The sequence below is a fragment of the Rhipicephalus microplus genome, chromosome 5 (genome assembly GCF_043290135.1).
Source record: "Rhipicephalus microplus isolate Deutch F79 chromosome 5, USDA_Rmic, whole genome shotgun sequence".
Lineage (NCBI taxonomy): Eukaryota > Metazoa > Arthropoda > Arachnida > Ixodida > Ixodidae > Rhipicephalus > Rhipicephalus microplus.
Genome location: NC_134704.1, coordinates 68193265 through 68212320, shown reverse-complemented (window position 1 = coordinate 68212320; position 19056 = coordinate 68193265). Strand labels below are relative to the sequence as shown.

The following is a 19056-nucleotide window of genomic DNA, read 5'->3' as shown; positions in this document are numbered from 1 at the left end:
TGCCCCAGGGCAGTGTATTAGGCCCTCTTCTTTTTCTGATTTATATTAATGATTTGCCTTGTAACATTTCTTCCTCAATTTGTCTTTTCGCGGATGACTGCGTAGTGTACAGAACTATTAACTCTGAAGAAGACCACGTACATTTACAAAAGGACCTCGACTTAATAAATCAGTGGTGTGACCGTTGGCAAATGACGCTTAACACATCTAAGTGCTGCGTACTTTCTTTCACCCGTAAGAAATCGGTTTTTAACTTTTCTTACTCTATCTGTTCAGCTGTAATTCCCCGTTCATCTACATACAAATACCTTGGTGTCCATCTTTGTACTAATCTTGCCTGGTGTACTCACATCGACAAGATATGCGCGAAAGCAAACAAAACTCTGGGATTCTTGCGCCGGAATCTGCATCATTCCCCATCTACCATTCGGCAGCAGGCCTCAGCTAGAATACGCTTCATCGATCTGGTCTCCGCATCAACCATACCTAATAGATAAAGTGGAATCCATCCAAAATTGTGCAGCCCGCTTCATCACTTCAATGTATAACCGCCACTCCAGCATCACCCAAATCAAACGCGATATTGCCCTTATACTAACTTGGATTCCCGCCGCTCTGTCTCCCGTCTATGCCTCCTCCATAAGTACTACTACAACTCGTGGACCAGTCGTCTATCGCTTGACATTCCTTCGCGTACATCTAGTCGACTTCATAATCATCTCAGTTTCAGACGCATCTTCGGCAACACTCAATCATTCAATAATTCTGCATTGCCACGCGCCATCGCAGTTTGGAATAGCCTTCCGGATGAAATTGTTTCTGTGAGAGATCCGGTCAAATTTCGTGAGCTACTGCAAATTTATATGTTCTCTTGATTTTGTATAACGATGCTTTATTTTTTTTTTCATTTAGTTTTTTTGCTGCATTTGCTTATAGTGTTTGTTCTTCTCCCTTCCATTGTGCAATTTTCTTTGTTTTCTTCGATATAATTTCTTTTTATGCTTTATGTTATTGTGATTTTTCTGTAACCCCCCTACTCAATGCTCTTCTGGGGCCTGTAGGGTAACATGAATAAATAGTCTATTTCCCTCTAATTTGGCCTCTAATCCTTGTAGGTACCTCATGAATAACAAGGGTGACAGAGGAAATTCTGCCCAAGCCTCCGTTTTACCTCTGTGGGCTTGGATACCTGTTTTCCTACTTTAAAGCTACCTTGTTACCTTTATTGCTATCCTTTAGTTCAGAGTATTATGTACTCTTCAGAGTATTATGTACAATTAAGAGTATTAGGTACTCTACTATGGGAGGGCATATATAGCTGTCATATGGGTCTCATACTTGATTAGGCCCTGTCGACAAAAATTATTAGGGACCATTGCGCTTTGGACGGCTTCTAGTTTTGTGCGCCGACCACAGCACAGTGGAACAGACTGCTCATCGGAAGCAACAATGCTGTGTGTAGAAAAGGGTACTAACAACTTAGAGTACGAGGTACTCTGTTATGGGAAATGCCTGTTTAGAAAATGTGATTAATGATTCAGAGTACTTTGTACTCCTCTATGGGAGAGAATGAAGCCGTCCCTAGAGCGTCACACTTGATGAGGCCTTGTTGATTGTTTAGACAAAGTGGTTAACGATTTTCAGTACTTGGTACCCTGCTATGGGGAACATAAGACCTTAAAGTGTGAGGCCCTGTTGCCATCAATCGTGTTTAAATAAATTTATTCTCACGAACAGTAACATCAATTACAATCCAACAGAACATCGTGACAGAACACAACATGCGCAGACACACCAAAAATTGTTACAAAAAGGTATGTTCACGTATGTAGCTTACATGGTAAACGAAGAACACAGAAATAAAACATAAATATGTATATGCTATGTATTTACATGGTATTTGTGCCAGGGCTAAACAAACATCGACCTACCAGAACCAGGCAGGCCTCAAAACAAGCTTTACATGTCTCTCACAGATGAACACAAAAGGGTAGGACCAGTGTTCAAGGAATTCTTCCTCACCGAGAAAGGAGAGTTCCTCCGACAAAACGAATAGCAGCTCTGTGTACAGTCACTCCAAGATCGGAAAGAAAGTGCGACGGCGACGGCCTGCTGCAACCGCCTCGCATCGATTGTGTCAAGCATTTTAAGCCCTAGCAACAATGAGGAGACAGACAAATTGGCCTCAAGAACAACGCCCAGAAGAAACGAAGCGATTTACCCCGAGGCCACGAAGTCCAGCGTGCATGGACCTCCAGGAAACACGAGTGAGGACACATTGCCTCAAAACATGCTGATTTGTTTACCGTAGGTAGCATTTCAGGCATGTTTAGGATTGGACTATTCTCCACTTTTCGAGGCTGTCAAGGGTAAAAAGAACACCCCACTTCAGCCACCACATGAAGTCCCGGAGATGGCCAGGCAGAAGTGATGCCGTCAGTGCTCTCCAAGGCACACGACTAGAGCGTGCGTGGCGTGCCGGAGAAACTAACAGGAGCAACAAAGTGGTTGTGTCAATGCTAAGATTGTCCGACACATACACCCCAGAACTAGTCGTCTGGATATGGCAAAAAAAAATGTTACAGCCGTTGAAATGACGGAAGTGTTACTGATTATGTGCCCCGAATAAGGTGCACATTGGGTATTCAATACCAAAGGTGAGTGCCTGAAAAATAATATGCCGGAATTCGCGCGGGGATTCCCCTCCTTGTGCGAGGATCAAAAGGAAACGCAGGGCCAGTAGCCGGCAGCGTATGGACACTGAATGGGAAAGCAAAGCCTCCCTGGGAACGCTGTTGTCCTATAACGTTGCACGAGAGACCAACTCAGTTCCCCCAGACCTAAGAAGAGAACACAAAAAAGACTTCAGTGATCCTACGATACCTAAACGTGTTTAGAAAAAAGTGGTGACATTTTAGAGTACATGGTGCTCTACCATGGAAGAGCATAAAGCCGTCCCGAGGGGCCCCAAACTTCCTGAGGTTCCGTCGAAGCAGCCATACTACAGCTTAATTAATCGTCGCGATTTCATATGCTTTGATCTTTGAATGACACCACCGTAAACCATCGTTTTGGTACCAATACAAGACGTGATCACTCATTAAATATTTAGTTCCAATCAGGCGTTTCTGTTGAATATGAAAACATGTTCTAATGGCATTCCTCCTGCAATAACGCTTCTATATTGCAGAGTGCCAAAACTTTCCTTTTATTTTCACGTGCGGTGATGCTTTGCGTACGCAAACGCGAAAATTAAAGCGCAGGTCACGTGGCACACGGCCGCTATGTTTATATTTTTTATAGGTTTGCGTATTTGCGCGCAGCATGCGGAGAATGTGCACTTTACTCGTCAGATTGCTCCACGTGTGCGAGCTCTTCAACGTACGTGAAACTAAAGCTGCCTAAAAAAATAGCAGATTCTACGTACAGTGGGAGTGGGTAATATGCGAAGAACGAATGAAGAAGATTGATATGTCACTTCATAATAAGCATGTTACGAGGCGGAGGTAAATGATGTCGTGCATGACTTCTATGTCATGATTATCATGTTTGGATGTTTCGTTTACCTTCGTCATTTTTCCCGTCACGTGATACAAAATTTAGTATATGTGGAGCTAGCGAAACGGCCGTGAGTACGCTGTGAGCGTGGTATGTTGTCATGTTCTTACATAACATAAGTGTCAGGATTATCATGTTTGCACCAGTCATATATTTCGTCATCCATTGGCGTCGCATAACACCAAATCTGGTATTTGTGGAGATAGCAAATTGGCCACGAGCGCATCATGAAGGGCCAAGTATACTCCAATGTAGCATTGACACGCGCGTAAACGCTGGACACAGCGACGCCACGTTAGCAAAACGCGAGCACTCTATTGTTTGACGTTAGGCGGAACCGGTGCGACCAGCGTTCGTCGGCGCGGCCCGACGACCAAATGTACTGGTGCCTTGACTGTGGCCTGTAGTCATGTTCTCACATGACACGCATCTCATGATTATCATGTTTGCTCCAGTCCCATACTTTCGTCATCCATTGGCGTCACGTAATACCAAATTTGGCATATGTGAAGCTAGCGAAACGGCCGCGAGCGCATCATGAACGTAGCATGTCATGTTGTTACATGACACCCATCTCATGATTATCATGTTTGCACCAGTATCATAGCTTCGTCATCCATTCAGTTTACGTAATACCAAATTTGGTATAAGTGAAGCTAGCGAAACAGCTACCAGCGCGTCATGAGCATGGTAGGTAGTCATGTTATTACATGAAATGGATCTCATGATGGTCATGTTTGCACCAGTCACATACCTTCGTCATCCATTCACGTGCCCTAATACCAAATTTGGTATATGTGACACTAGCGTAACGACCACGAGCGCATCATGAGCGTGGCATGTAGTCATGTTATTACATGACACGCATGTCATGACATTTATGTTAGGGTCTGTCGCTTGTGTTCGGCATGCAATCATGCCATGCCATACGTGTTTTGTAACCTGCCATGTGAATGAAACAACTGCAAGAGCTGCAGGACCATGAAATGTAAATAATGACATTCATGACATACATTTCATGATTTGCCTGTTATGACTTGTCAAATATGTTCCTCATACAGACATGTTATGCCATACCAAGTTTGATATCAATACCGTTATTGAAACAGCCAGGAGAGCTAAAAGTCGTAGGCAGCAGATAGATAGATAGATAGATAGATAGATAGATAGATAGATAGATAGATAGATAGATAGATAGATAGATAGATAGATAGATAGATAGACACATGTGCGCGACTTAGATAAGCCCCCATCACCCCGGACTAAATCAAAGCGACAGCACATTTCATATCACCCTACGAGTTGCTTGCTTCTCTTTAAATGTGGTAAGGGTTGCCGTTGTGTAGATTAGAAAAGGAGCTAGAATTCAAGCTAGAAGTAGCCAAAGTAGTTATTCCATTTGGTATAATCACCAAATTAGTAGCCAAATGGTAAAAATTTGGTAATATGAAAAGTGTTTCTATTGAAACTGAATATTATTTTGAATAAGCAATAAACTAGAAAAGAAAGCACAATTCATTTCTTCGCTTACGTCATAAGTTGCGAAAAAGTGAACAAATTATAAGTTCACTGCACCCAAGGATCGAGGATCGCCTTTCTATACTTAAGGTTTACCCATTACTGCATGCCGGATGTCGCGAATTTGCGACATACCAAAAAACTTCAAGCAAGTAAGTCACCAAATGTGTTCCACCTTTACTGCCGGCTGCCAAGTATACTCATGGGGCATGCTGCTGCTTTCAGCATGAAAAATCTCGTGCTGTTTCGTCAAAAATATTTTACGCTAGAACCAATTGTTTCGGAGCTCATGGAGGAAAGCGAGGACTGGGTGCAACAACTCTCACTTCTTTGTTTTTTCTCTCCTAGTAGACGCAAGTTCTATCTCCAGTAATTTTGTTTATTTGTTGTGTGCGCACCGAAGAGGTGGTAAACAACACGTTAAGTAGGTGGTGGTGGTGGTGGTGGTGGTGTTGCAGCAGGCGGGGTTAGCCTGGCCTGCATGGCCAGCAATTGTTCCGCCTGAGCATCTCCTTAATTTGGAAAATGTCACCATGTGTCAGACAGCCCAGTGTCTCGCACCAACAAAGTTCGTTGCACGTTCGTTGACCAACAAAGTTCGTTGCACGTTCCTCCTAGTTGCCGCGGGTCCTTCAGGAAAGATGATGTCATCAACTGTCCGGTGCCTATGGCAGCCTTTTCGCAAGGTGCGGATCATCGCTGCTCTTTGGGCATCAAACTGTGGGCAAAGCCAAATGAAATGTTCAATATCCCCGATGTCACCACAGAAGGCACAGAACGGGGAAGCGTATCTCCCAGTCTTGAATGACCAGGCCGGGGTGTATGCGGAGCCGGTTCTAATGCGGTACAACAGCGTCGCTTCTTCACGAGAAAGTCCATGAATTACACATGCTTGGTGTGGAAACCTGTAGATCGCCTTGAAATGATTGCGTATCACATCTTTGTTGTTCTGGTAAGTCTTGGGAGTTCTTACTTTTGGAAACGATGTACGTGCTTCGCATGCAAGGGCATCAGCCTTTTCATTGCCCTCAATGCCAACGTGGGATGGGATCCACTGGAACTGTATATTAAAACTCTTGCCATTTAGGTGTTTGATTAGTGCCAGAGATTGCCTGGTGAACTTTTCTTGAGGTAGGCCACGATGCAGTCTTTGTAGCGCCGATTTGGAGTCCGTCAGCACTACAACATCTCGTGCAGAAAAGGATCGCAGTTTTCGCAAAGCCGCCGTAATTGCAGCGCTTTCTACCGTTGTGGACGAAACCACGCGATCCAGGCGGCCCGACCATGACACGCCCAGGCTGGGTATGCAGAAAGCCGCTGCGCAGCTATCAGTCTGTGTGCACACTGATCCGTCGGTGTACACTTGTAGGTGGTTAAGTAGTTCTGAAGTACGTTTATTGTTGCTAGGTCCTCGCTTCTGTGGCATATGCAGAATTCACGACGTACGCAAAAGTACGCATTAAACATGTATTTTAGATCATTCTCCCGCGGAATCATTTAAATGTTGCTACTAAGAGCTGGAAAATAAAAGAAATCTTTATTTTGCTTGGCGCTTTCATAATTCAGGCATTAAATAGTTAACTGCGCGAAAATATGCACGGCGGAGAGGAAAAGAATGGGGTAAGCGCTGACTTCCAACTAAAATTTTATTCACAAGAAGGCTCTTAGTATACTCGAGAAAACAGAAATAGACAGTAAAATATTACAGATTTTGAGCGGTCACCTGAGGCACGCCATCATAATCGACGGAGAGTGGGAAGGGACAGGGGTTAACTTCTCTTTCCCCACCTCAAACGGTGAAACTGCCGGACTTGAAGTAAAGTCAATTCTTTCATTCATTTATAGATACGAAATATCATCAACAATCACTGTGCCTTATGCGCTGACCCTCGCACCTCAAAGCACGGAAGCCAGCGCTTGGCCCGTCCTTTTCCCGTCTGCCGGGTATTTTTTCGCGCCGTTAAACCTCAAGTATTCGCTAAACCTACTAGCCCAGTCAGCCACTTTGTCAAGTCGAACGTGAACGAACGTGAATCGCACAGCCGTGAACCGTACAACCGCGAAACATGAACCGTTCACGTTTGATTACGAACGTCAACCGTTCAAGGTCGGGCTTGAAATCGAGGGCGGAAAATCTTGAGCAGTTTCCATAATGCGACTCCCCTTTGAAGCAGCGAAGTGCAGTTGAACATGATTACGTCCGTTATGCATCAGCATTAGAAAATCACTCACTGGCATCAATGACAGGCAGCGTGAATGGCGGGCTAGCCAAAAGGCGTCCTTAAATTTTATACTTTATTACAGCTTTCGGTCACCCCGAGCACGTGCACACCTTTAATGCAGAGTATGAGCAAAGACAAAAAACTGCACGTCTAATAAAATAGTCGTTCAGCGAAATGCGTGTGGCGAAGTTTTACAGATGGCCATGCATTCATAATTGCTTTTTCAACACGAAAGTGTTTAAGCCGGGCAGCTGGGGTTCACCAAGACTTCAGTGACGTGTTTCTGTCACGCAAATTACGTCATAAAGTATGCGTGATCAGAAAGCAAAGAGTGTGAAGAAAGAAAGAAATGTTTTGAGTCAAATGGAGTCGAACCAACAACCTTTTGGTTTGCGAAAACAGAAGCCTGACACGCTACTCACTGCGCTACGGCCACAATGGCTGGCAGTGGCAGCTTTACAAACGGGTCTTTTCTATTTAACACTGTATGCTTGCTCAGTGCTTTTGGTGAAGTGAAGAGGTAATGCATGATGATCATGACATCCACGATCAGGTTTTCAACACGTCGTTTCAACGCGTCCGTAGCCTTCGGTGCGTCTTTAATAAAATACTTATAACACAACGCTAAGTGGTGTCATTATATGCCCTTACCGTCCACCTTACTCATGGAACATCCATCCATGCCAAAAAAATAGCTCTGCGTCGTCTGCCTGAAACTCCGCGTTCCCCACCTATATGCTCACCCAAAGCCACTTAAATTTTCTTGGTGGCTTTGTAGCTTTGGCTCACCCCGCGATGAATCGCGACCGGTCAACAGCGTATACACATTACATGCATTGCATTTCACTGTTGTAGGGCGGTGGCGTTCAGTACTCTTACTTGCCGCCAGTATGGGTGACCTTAGCCCTAGTTCGGTGTCCATTCAGTGACGACTCTCCTGGATATGACAACACTTTCTCTGATCCCGATCTCACCGTTAATTACTACATTTACCACAAACATCTGTCACCACAAGTCTTTGTTTAATCATTGATCGTGGATTAGCCGTTGGAACAGAAATGCATCCCTAAGCGTTGACATGAGCACATTGAGAGACACCATGCAAGCACCTTTATACTAATTTACAGTAAACATTCAACTACCTCTTTAAAGACAAGTTTCACTTTCGTGCTATACTGATTCCTGTGACGAAGGAATTAACCATGTTTTTTTTTGTGGTTGCCATCTGTACCAACTATTTTTCTTCTTTTTCCTCTGTGAAGCCTATGAAGTCCTTGTTTCATTCCAATTCTAACGCGTATCCCTACCAATATTTTCATGAAAAATTCTTGAACAGAGGATTTGGGTGCAACCAATGTTCCGACGAGTGGTCACAACTTCTGCAGCTATGGCTATATACTTTCGGTGTCGTTAGTCAAATTTTCGCACCTTGCACTGAATCCTTGGAGCCTAACCAAAGCGCATGACTTGTTACTCGAGAAAAACTGCTAAAAATTAAGTAACGAAAGGAAACAAAAGAAAATTAAATATGGAACAAGACCCATGTGCTTATAGCAAAACACCAACAGTTGGGCAAGCGCGAATCTCGAATAATCCCGTCAAGTTGTCGGACTAAACACTCGCGACAAATACTTATACTCATATGAAGCTCATATTAAACTCATATATTATTCACAGTTATTACTCATTATAAATGCAACTCCGTCATATCTTTGAGGAGGGAGTGCCTAAAACAACCACTGCAGTGTCCTTTAATCGCGCTGAACAACAGCATCGTTTACGACGACGCTGTTCTATATTCGCGCCAGTGCTTATCGACGAACAGGACAACGCGCGCGAACGGGGGTCTTTAGGGACTAATCGGGACAAATGCGCTTTCCTGACTCCCCACTCCCGGGCACGGGCAAACACAAACGTACACGTATTCACACAACGTCAGCGCACATACGAGGAAGTGCAGACTTGTAAACGCGCAAGATGTGCACACCGCCCAAGAGGACTGCAGGGTATAGCCACAGAGCTCGGCGGATATAGGTGGCGGCCAGGACTATATAGCAGAACGGCGGCTATTTACAGAAGAACCCCGATCAGTGCAAGTATGCACTGCTTCTCTACAGGCCTCTCCCGATCCCTCGCTGAGGCCACTTGAAAGGACTTTCGGGTTCCGGTTTGAGTGTCGTTTAGGGTGGATCCAGTTTCTCTGCGTTCTCAGTATGTGAGCGTGCCAATAAAGTAGCAATGAAAGATGCACAAAAGAATTGGAGGGAAACAATAACGAGGGGTTCCAAGGGTAGGGGAGGAACGAAGAGGAGAAGGGGGGGAGGTAGAAAAGCAGCGCGTGTCGCCGCAGTTGAACAAAGCGTGCCGAACGCAGGCCGATAGTTTTTCGCAGCTGAACACTCTACCCGGGGATCACTTTACTGGGCAAGCACTTCAGCCTGATCTAAACAGCGCTGGACGTTGTGTAGATTTCGAAGGTTTCTGAGGGCTTCGCTATGCACGTTAACTGTTTTGAAGGAACTGTAGTTGGGGCACTGAGAGCAGTTGCTATAGTATATATAGCTGACAAAAGGTTTAGTAAGTCTTTCATTACAAGTCTTAGTGCGTACTGATTTTTTCCCTTTATTCAGCACGCGTGGTGCGTAGATGAGCACGTCGATGAAAATTGCTTACGAAGACGGAATTCACACAGAATAAGCGGGAATGGACTGTTGGTTTGTTTTCTAGGAATATCTTGTTCGTTTGCCCTTGAAATCACGGAAATTTCACAGTCGGCATCTACGCGTGAGTTGTAAACGCACTTGTACAACTGCTATTTTTTATCCGTTTTCTGGGACTATTCTTAGTTATAGAAGGCACTTCTATATAGGGCTAACTATGTTGTTACGGCTGAGTGTTGCCAAGTTCATCTTCAACTTCAATCACCAAATGGTTTGTTTGTCAGTCAGTCAACGAACTTTATTCGGGTCGTAGTTGCGAGCCGCGCCCACGTTGGTGCCGGAAGACCATGATAGTCCTCCACCAGTTGTAAAGAAGTTATTAGGTGCAACTGTGGGAAACGTGTCATTTAGGAAGCGTGCGACACTTAAGTTACACAATTCAGCACACACAAACACGGGGCGTGTGCCCCCCTTCCGTTCGTGTCTGTCAAAAGCTTTCATGTCATGCACATTCGGACATATTCTAAGTTAATGAAATGACCGTCATAGCATCAAGACGGAAGAGGCTGTAGATAGATAGATAGATAGATAGATAGATAGATAGATAGATAGATAGATAGATAGATAGATAGATAGATAGATTTTGCTTGCAAAGAAATGTTTTTCTTTGGTTAGCGAGACCAAAACTACATTTCGGGATTCTGATATTTCAACGCGGCGACGCAGGGTTGGAAATATGTTCACAAATATTTAGCAATGACCTTTACATGTAATGGTACGACTAGCTAACCATTCACTTGACATCCAGTGTCCCGACCACAGCTACAATGCGCTAGGTATGCCAACTGGCAAACATAAATGATTATTTTGCGTTGATGCTTTTGCTCCCATGCCCATCCACGAAAGCATGGAAGTTCTAAGACTGGAGAATAAGTGTGCAAAAAGAGTAGTTTGCGTATCCTATTCTCTCTCGATTAGGATACGCAGCCAGTGGCCACCAGGCGGCGACTTCGCTTGATCTCGGGGTGAATAGGTGATGCCACAGTGACGCAATATCTAGCAAAAGACTTTAAAGCAAAAACACCACCCAAACACTACGTATAGATATGGTTAAGAACGAAGCTGAACCGTGCTGTTTCGGTGCATCCCTGAGGGTTCGTTGAAGACTATCTCCATTAATGATTACGCATATCCGAATATATCGACTTGTCTTTGGTGCATGTGTGTTACTGTCTTCATTTTGTTGTGTAGTGGCATTCGCTGAATAAATTCATGTGGCACATACGTGTTAGGAGTTTTAAGACAAAAGCCTCTAATGGCTCATACTGACGTCCGTTCGTTCGTGCTCTGTAACAGTGCCATCTAAGACGTCTCCCCTTTAAACTCTCTCGGAAATTACGTGTCTGCTGAGTGAGTGTAAAATAATAAGAAGACGCCGCATATTCAATCAATATGAGAACTTCGGAACTTACAAAGGGTACATCATTTTTTTTCGCTCACACTGGATGGACGAATTTTGCTTTTTACATTGTCATTTACAGCTCTTTTCTATAAGTGTAAGTGATGACACTATACAAGTTTCACTTGTGTTATGCACGTCTTTAAATTTGCCCCTGCGTAGCATGCAGAAATGTATTTCCATCTCTCTTCCTTACCATCGTCATCCATCACACTCTCGCTCCCCCTTCTCCAAGGTCAGAGCAGGCTGTACCTCAGGCCTCTCTGGAGGTCTTTCTGTAAGTTCACCCTTTTTCTCTCGTTTTTACTTGTGTTTATGCTTTGTATGGACACAAAACTTTAAAAATTAAGAAATAGAGGGGTATCTAGTTGCTCCTTTAAAGGTGTAACTAACCTTCTACACCTATTACACTATTTTGGGAGTAAGTGCGAAGGAGTAACCACGCTCTCACGGTTACTTCTGAGAGGAGCAACAGCTATTTTGCGCAATAGAAAAATCAGGTTTTGGTTGACTTAAGCAGCCTTTCGAAGTGCGTGCAGGCATTTGATTAGGTGTATACAATCGATGTGCAAGCGTTATGTTCAGAAATAATTTTCGGAAAATCAGCAGCAAACACACGAGATTCGAGCTCACGACCGTGCACATGCCAGCATGTGGTGTAGTGGAGTAACCACTACATCACAGTGGAGTAACCGCTACACCACGCTACGCTATGGCACCGTCTGAAAGAAACCATGTAGGCTTGTGTAGGCACTAATGGGTAGTTTGCAACACGGCTAAAACATTCGCGTAGTTACTCAAAAAAAAAAAAAGCAGGCGCTTCACTCCAAAAGGAGGAAAGCGCCTTTCCTTGCCGTACCAAGTGCAATCGTTTGCGCGCATGTGCGCAAAATATGGGTGCTCAGCTCTACACCCTTTCTGAGCACCCAATAGGGAGCAAAAGGTGCTCGTCTGATGACAAGCTCATTTACACCCTTATGGGTGAGAATTGGTTTAGTGCGCATGTCCTATTTTGCAGGAGCAAAGAGCCCTTTTTGGGGTAACTGCAAAGTTTTTCCGGAAATCTTTTTAGAGCGTATATGCTCTCGCCTGATACCGCGTTCTTGCTAGAGTACCGATCACGTGTCGTCAGTGCCCCAGGCAGCCATGAAAGTGAGGAAACGACCAAACACATGTGAACACAAAGTACGGCCATCCATTTCGCATATTTCGCAAATAGTCAAAACAGTTATGAGGTGCGCGCGATATAGTAAAGCCGGTATCATACATTGTGAATGACACAACAAATCTAACATACGTGCGTTTACGTGTGTACGCATGCGTACGCAATTTCCTCCGCGATGAAGCAGTGGTTAGGATGATCAGCTGCTGATCCGGAGGTCATGGTTGCAATCTCGGCCGCAGCGGTCACATTTCGAGGGAGGTGAAATGTTAGAGGCTTGTGTATATGGTGCAATGTCAGTGCACATTGAATAACACTTGATGATCAAATTTTCCAGAGCCCGCCACTACGGCGTCTCTCATAGTGATATCGTGGTTCTGGGACGTAAAACCAGAGAAGGGGGACTCTGGTAAAACCTCGGATAATATAACATATAAGCAATTCCTGCAATAATTTGCTTTCATATTCACAGTATCGTATCTTCATTTCTGGCGATTGTCGACTTCGTGCTCACTTAAAGAGCAGATAAATGTGATTTTCCCGATAAGCTTCTTCGTTGCCTGATATTTTCTACGGCTGCGCTGGGCTCAGTTAAACAATCAGCATCTTTTTCTTGCCCTAATTCGCAGCGATATGTTACGTTATAGGCAAAAGACAACGACGGTAAAACGGGTCATTTTTAGCTTTATATAACGTGATCTTCCAGACTTCACCGCATTCTGCCAACCACAAAGTGTGAGGTTTTCTCATCGAAGCCGTGCAGAAACATAAGTTGCCACGCACGACCTGTTCTCTTTTCAATCATCGAGCTTGCGCAGCACTTGTAATATAACATGATCAGTCACCTCTTAATTGATAAGTTAATTCATCGAACACGTTATACATAGGAAAAGAGATCTCCCGGAAATGAATCTTGAACATACCGCTGGGGCCATTACCGGCATAGCTAATTCGATTGAGTCGAGGCGAAATGCGAAGATCATGATGTCAACTAACCTGCCCGAAGTGGTTCTTGCGGCGATACCAAAAAAGTGAAAGGCATAGATCTGCACAATACTATACGCTAGCCTTCAAATAATAGGATTCATCTGCTTTTGTACAAAAAGGCAGTCAAGGAATAATGTGACACCGCGAATATTCAAGGTGTTCTCAACTCGTGGACGGCATCTGATCAACGTCGCTAAAGCGGATGGTATACAACTATCATACTTTGTAAGTCTTGACATATGAGACAGAAACTTGCGATCTGCGCAGCTCACGTATTGCGTAGGAGAGGCAATTTGAAAATGGCTTAAGTGTCATAATGATTACCGAGAAATGGGAAAACCAGCGGAGGCCGAGAGAAAGAAGGGGGGATGGTTTATAAAGGGCTAATTTCACTGGCATATAAATAAATCAGGTCACTCAGGACAGCGTATAAGAAAGCGACAATTGAAGAGAGTGACCTTCGTCTAGCACTGAGTGTAACATACATAGGCTGACAATGATGATGATGATAATGATGATGGCGATGATGGTGACGATGGCCATGAAGGTCCTATTGCCGATTACGTGCAAGATGGCTGGTGTATTGAAGGTGTAAGGCGTTTACAAAAAATTAAGGAAGCCATTACGCACAGAACAAACATCTCGTATACATCAATTAGATGATGTGTGGTGTTCGAAGGATGAAGACTCCGCAAGCCAACCCGTTCAACAACTGGCTTTCTGCCTACTTTGTCTTTTAAAGCAGCAGCGAACGTCAACACTGCTGAATCCCTCGCGGCTTTTGCGTCCGGTCGAATTACTTATGTGGCTACAATGAACCATATGAGCTCATTTAGTGTGACCTGCCACGCCGTGGTGGTCTAGTGGCTAAGGTACTCGGCTGCTGACTCGCAGGTCGCGGAATTGAATCACGACTGCGGCGGCTGCATTTTCAATTGAGGCGAAAGTGCTGTAGGCCCGTGTGCTCAGATTTGGGTGCACGTTAAAGAACCTCAAGTGGGCGAAATTTCCGGAGTCCCCCACTACAGCGTCTCTCATAATCATACGGTGGTTTTGGGACGTTAAGCCCCACACATCAATCAATCAATTTGTGTGATCTCTTTCGATGTCATTTGCCGGAAACAAGTATCTCATGTAATAACCAGATCCACGTCCCCTGTGATTGTCTCGCAGACAGCGGATAGCTGAGGTCTAGATTACTCAAGATTAAGTATGCTTGCTCTGAAGACGTTTGGGAGAGCAATTGATAACCTCTAAGCCTAACAGAAATTAAAGCCTTGAAACAAAGTGGTTGATACTCATTGAAAATGCCTTTTTTTTTCTTTTCGAGGTGGCTGCTTTAAAAGGGAACTCGGCGAATTTGAACAATCATAACACCCCTCTAGACATTGCGTTGCATTGGTATATAGCCTTACGGGATTTCTTCTAGACAGTAAGTTGATTGTTATGGCGGCATAATTTTGTGAATAAAATGTGCCTTGTGTGGAGTACAAGCACTATATCAATATAAAATTCGTGTATTTTAGGCGCACTATTTTTATTGAGATTTGCAAGAACTAAAACTTGCGTGTATATGATCGCCTTTTTTGTTTTGTCTTGCTTCGCTCTGCGTTATTTTCCCCAAATTTTGAATTTCCCCCTTTTTTGTATTGTGTATATACATTTATGAAGAAATTGATGGCGGAAACGCTTTAACTACATGTAAAGAAATAAGATACCCTCTTTTCATGAACTATCACACAACAAGAGCCGTTTTATTCGCTATGAGGTAGTATGTCTCTTTATGTGTGGCGAATGAAAGAATGGTTCCGACAAAGGTGCATGCGTCTTACCTCAGTCGTGCAGTAGCCTCCTCATCGTTGAGACACGCGGAATGTTTGGCACTGCCAACACCATCGGGAATTCCTCAGAAGCAATAACGTTCTCGTGCTGTAGCGGCCATGGCGCCGAACTGGTTTCAGATCCCGCTGGTCATGTCGGTGAGCGGTAGTAGAAATGGTGAGGCGATCTTTGCGTGCACGTTCGACGATGGAGCGCTGCTTCAGTGACTGAACGTGAGAACCATAAATGTCGGTATCGGGTATAGGCTAACGGGCTCCTGACGACAATTAGGTGTATCGTCCCGGCCCCACTAAAGCGTCAGCGTTGTCATTGCAGTTAACCCGTAGTACTCACGAAAAAGGAGGATTTTTTACACCGCTGGGAAACGAAACTCAGTCGCCGTTCGGGACTCGTCCAGGGTGCTGTCGAAAGGAGGCGTTGCAGGTAGCGGGATACAGTGAGGATGCGAGAATGGGTGAGAGTGTTTCAGGAAAAGGATGAGAGAGGAGCAAACTTACGGCGCTTTTATTTTTATGCGCGTTGTTGCGCTACTTTATCGTTTCTAGCTATGTCTCTTTGAAGGTGACTACAAACAAGGACAAACACACTGGATACCTGACACGCGTTACGTTCCGCCGAGGATGTGCACGCCGGGTAAAACTGCAGCGGATAAAAAAAAGGGGGCGGTGCCCTCGCGAGTGCCCCGCCCACATTGCGGGGGGGAATCCCCTCCGTCACCTATGGCGACGTCCGATTCGCTCAGCTGAGCTCAGGTTTGCGTGGGAAGAGGAGGAGAGGCGGGATTTTCTCCTTCAATCGAACGCCACGATACGGCCGAACGCAACGCCCTAATCCCGCTGTTCTCTCCTCCCGTAAGTGGAAGCGCTACTTCATTCCTCACTCTCGCTCAAACTTCGCTTTAAGAGTGCATTTTGCATGATACCTTCATGTTATATGCGGCTACTGCGCACTCGCACCGGTATTACGGAACTGTGTTCACGTGTCTCTGGTTGCCAAAAAACGGCGTCCCTTCAACTTCGCCGTTTTTTGTCAAAGAGAGGCACGTGAACACTGTATTATAACACCGAGTTACTCTGCATGGGTTCAATGCAAGCCGCCTCTCTTCAAGCGCGCGAAAAGAAGAGCGAGAGGGAGACCATTGTATACTTCTAAACCCAACGCGCACCATAGGGCAGAGAGATCAAGATTTCTTAAGCATCTAAAATTGTGCGCTCGTAAGGGAGTTAAGCAAAATTCAAGTATGCAAGAGATGGTGCAGCTAATTTTGAACGCCTTTTTTTTGTAGCTGCTGTATGCTTTACACGCAGGCTGTTGATTCAGAATCACATGGGCACTCTTAAAGCCGAAGTGAAACTTGTATTACTCAAAGGCATGACATGTTGGAGGGGTCTATGAATGGGAATTTGTGGACGCCGACTCCTCTAAAGAACAACTATAGCGCACGCCTGTGGGAATGCTCCTCTTAAGCGTTTCTTATGGAGTACTTGCCGAGTAAACGTTCAATAAGGGTGGATATGTGGGCTTCGAATTCTTTATTTTATCTTTATTCAAGAATAACTCCGCGTGGACCTTGGCCGCTACAGCAGGGGTGGGGGGAGGGGTACGGCATAGATACAAGTTTTTTTTTTCGTTTACAAAGCAGACTCATTTCTCAGGCACCTGGTTTCAATCTGTTAAAGAACTCTGGAAAAAAAAAGGAATCAGTCAGCATGCGTATCCTGGGCCAGGGCGATATTCGGTGATTTTGAGCCTGTGATCGTTTTCTTTTTTTAAGACAAAAAGTTTTCTCTACGTAAGTTCTTTAGGGGCGAAGATCCTAGGGTGTGGCTGTGTCCTTCCTCCGTTGGTGTATGTAGCCACTTTGTAAACATACCACTACACCCCATCACCGATCCACCACTTTAGTGACCGTAAGGCAAATACTGTTGAGAAGTAGCCAATATGAAATGCAAGATAGTCGTGTACTTGTATATAGGTGCGCATTAAATAACCATTGATTTACCCACTGTGTCCATGCCTTGTTTGTACGTGATCGCCTATAGTTCCACCTTCGCGAACTGCCCACTTCGTCCTCGCAAACATCCCGCTACTCCCCGTCACCGATCCATCACTTCACCGACCATAAAGCCCTTATATTGAAGAATAAACGGAAGTGACGTATAGGTACCACTTACCAATAATAAAATTTCTAGTATAAATATACGCAGTGTTTGTCACGTCTTTGATGACGTATTGGGCGATAATCGCGGATGGTTCACAGTTTAGCGATGATACCCTCCAGCTCTTCACCCCACTCATCAACATTCACTCCGTGGATATGCTGTGATTTTTTTGGTAATGCCAAGCTTGTTTTATAGTGTCGAAAAAGCCACCTTCGGCCTGAACTTTCATCGAGGTGTAAACCTTTCCCATTCAGTTCTCGTTTCATCACTGTGACACTGTCTGTTCTACAACACCTGCCCAGAACAAGGATATGTTTTTTTTGTCTGCCAAGCTCCATGTCTTTGAAGCTGAAAATAAATCCTGATTTATTTAATTATATAATTATTAACGTAGCTGGCCGCTCAATTTTGATTGATTGATTGATAAGTGGAGTTTAACGTCCCCAACCACTATATGATTATGAGAGACGCCATAGTGGAGGGCTCCGGAAATTTCGACCGCCTGGGGTTCTTAAACGTGTACACAAATCTGAGCACATGGGCCTACAACATTTTCGCCTCCATCGGAAATGCAGCCGCCGCAGCCGGGATTTGATCCCGCGACTTGCGGGTCAGCAGCCGAGTACCTTAGCCACTAGACCACCGCGGCTAGGTGGCCGATCTATATTCAATGGTTCCTAATAAAGATTTGAGGCTGGCTTGCGAAGCATCTCATAATGGGTAAGCATACTCTAATATCTGCCTCACGCGTGTACTAAATGCATTCCGTGTTAATTCACTTTCGTGATCTTTCAGGTTTCGTTGAACCAAGTAAAACGCCCTTCCAGCTTTACACACTATCTCACTTATGTGCGGGTTCCACGAATAATAAGCAGAATAAACCGGTAGTGCGTCGTTTTTTAAGCTTCGTTGTAGCGCGACAAAGGATATCAGGAAGAGACGTGTATGAAGCCATATATACTGCAGCGCTAAGTTGAAACAAACGGTTGTTATTTCATAGCGAGCCGCATTAGGAGTGAATTTATCTACGTATCTACCTATCTAGTTTCATATATACACCCGGGTGCTCCCGTGATCACCCCTTAACGTTGTGTGCAGACCAAGATTGGAGTGGGAGTGGAGGGATAGACAAATATGACTGACATGGCTTACGTGACGTCACGAAGCCCTTTTCTCCAGATATCTCTGGTACATAACACGAGTCACGGTAATTAAGGGGCTATGCGTCCCAGGTGATAAACAGTTTACCCAGGAAAGACGAGTACATGCACTGAAAATAAAAATGAACATTCCAGCAGCTAGGGAATGAACCCAAGCATTGCGCTTGGGAATCGGGTATTCTACCACAGTGCAATCGCCCCGCCACGGCGGTGTAGTGGCTAAAGTATACTTGACTGCTGACCCGAATGTCACGGGATCAAATCCCGTGACCTGTGGCGGCTGCATTTTCGATGGAGGCGAAAATGCTGTAGGCCCGGGTGCTCAG

At 44.7% G+C, this 19056-nt stretch overlaps 1 protein-coding gene and 1 long non-coding RNA gene across 4 annotated transcripts in view; one reads left to right on the top strand and one right to left on the bottom strand.

Annotated features, from left to right (window-relative positions):
- Window positions 1–15945, bottom strand: part of sim (bHLH transcription factor single-minded) — a 120896-nt gene extending 104951 nt beyond the window's left edge. The window contains exon 1 of the mRNA XM_075895636.1: window positions 15399–15945. The gene's annotated coding sequence lies outside the window, so the exon portion shown is untranslated. The remainder of the gene's footprint in view (window positions 1–15398) is intronic.
- LOC142817819 (uncharacterized) overlaps window positions 1–19056 on the top strand; it is a 125691-nt gene that overhangs the window by 68439 nt on the left and 38196 nt on the right. The window lies entirely within an intron of this gene.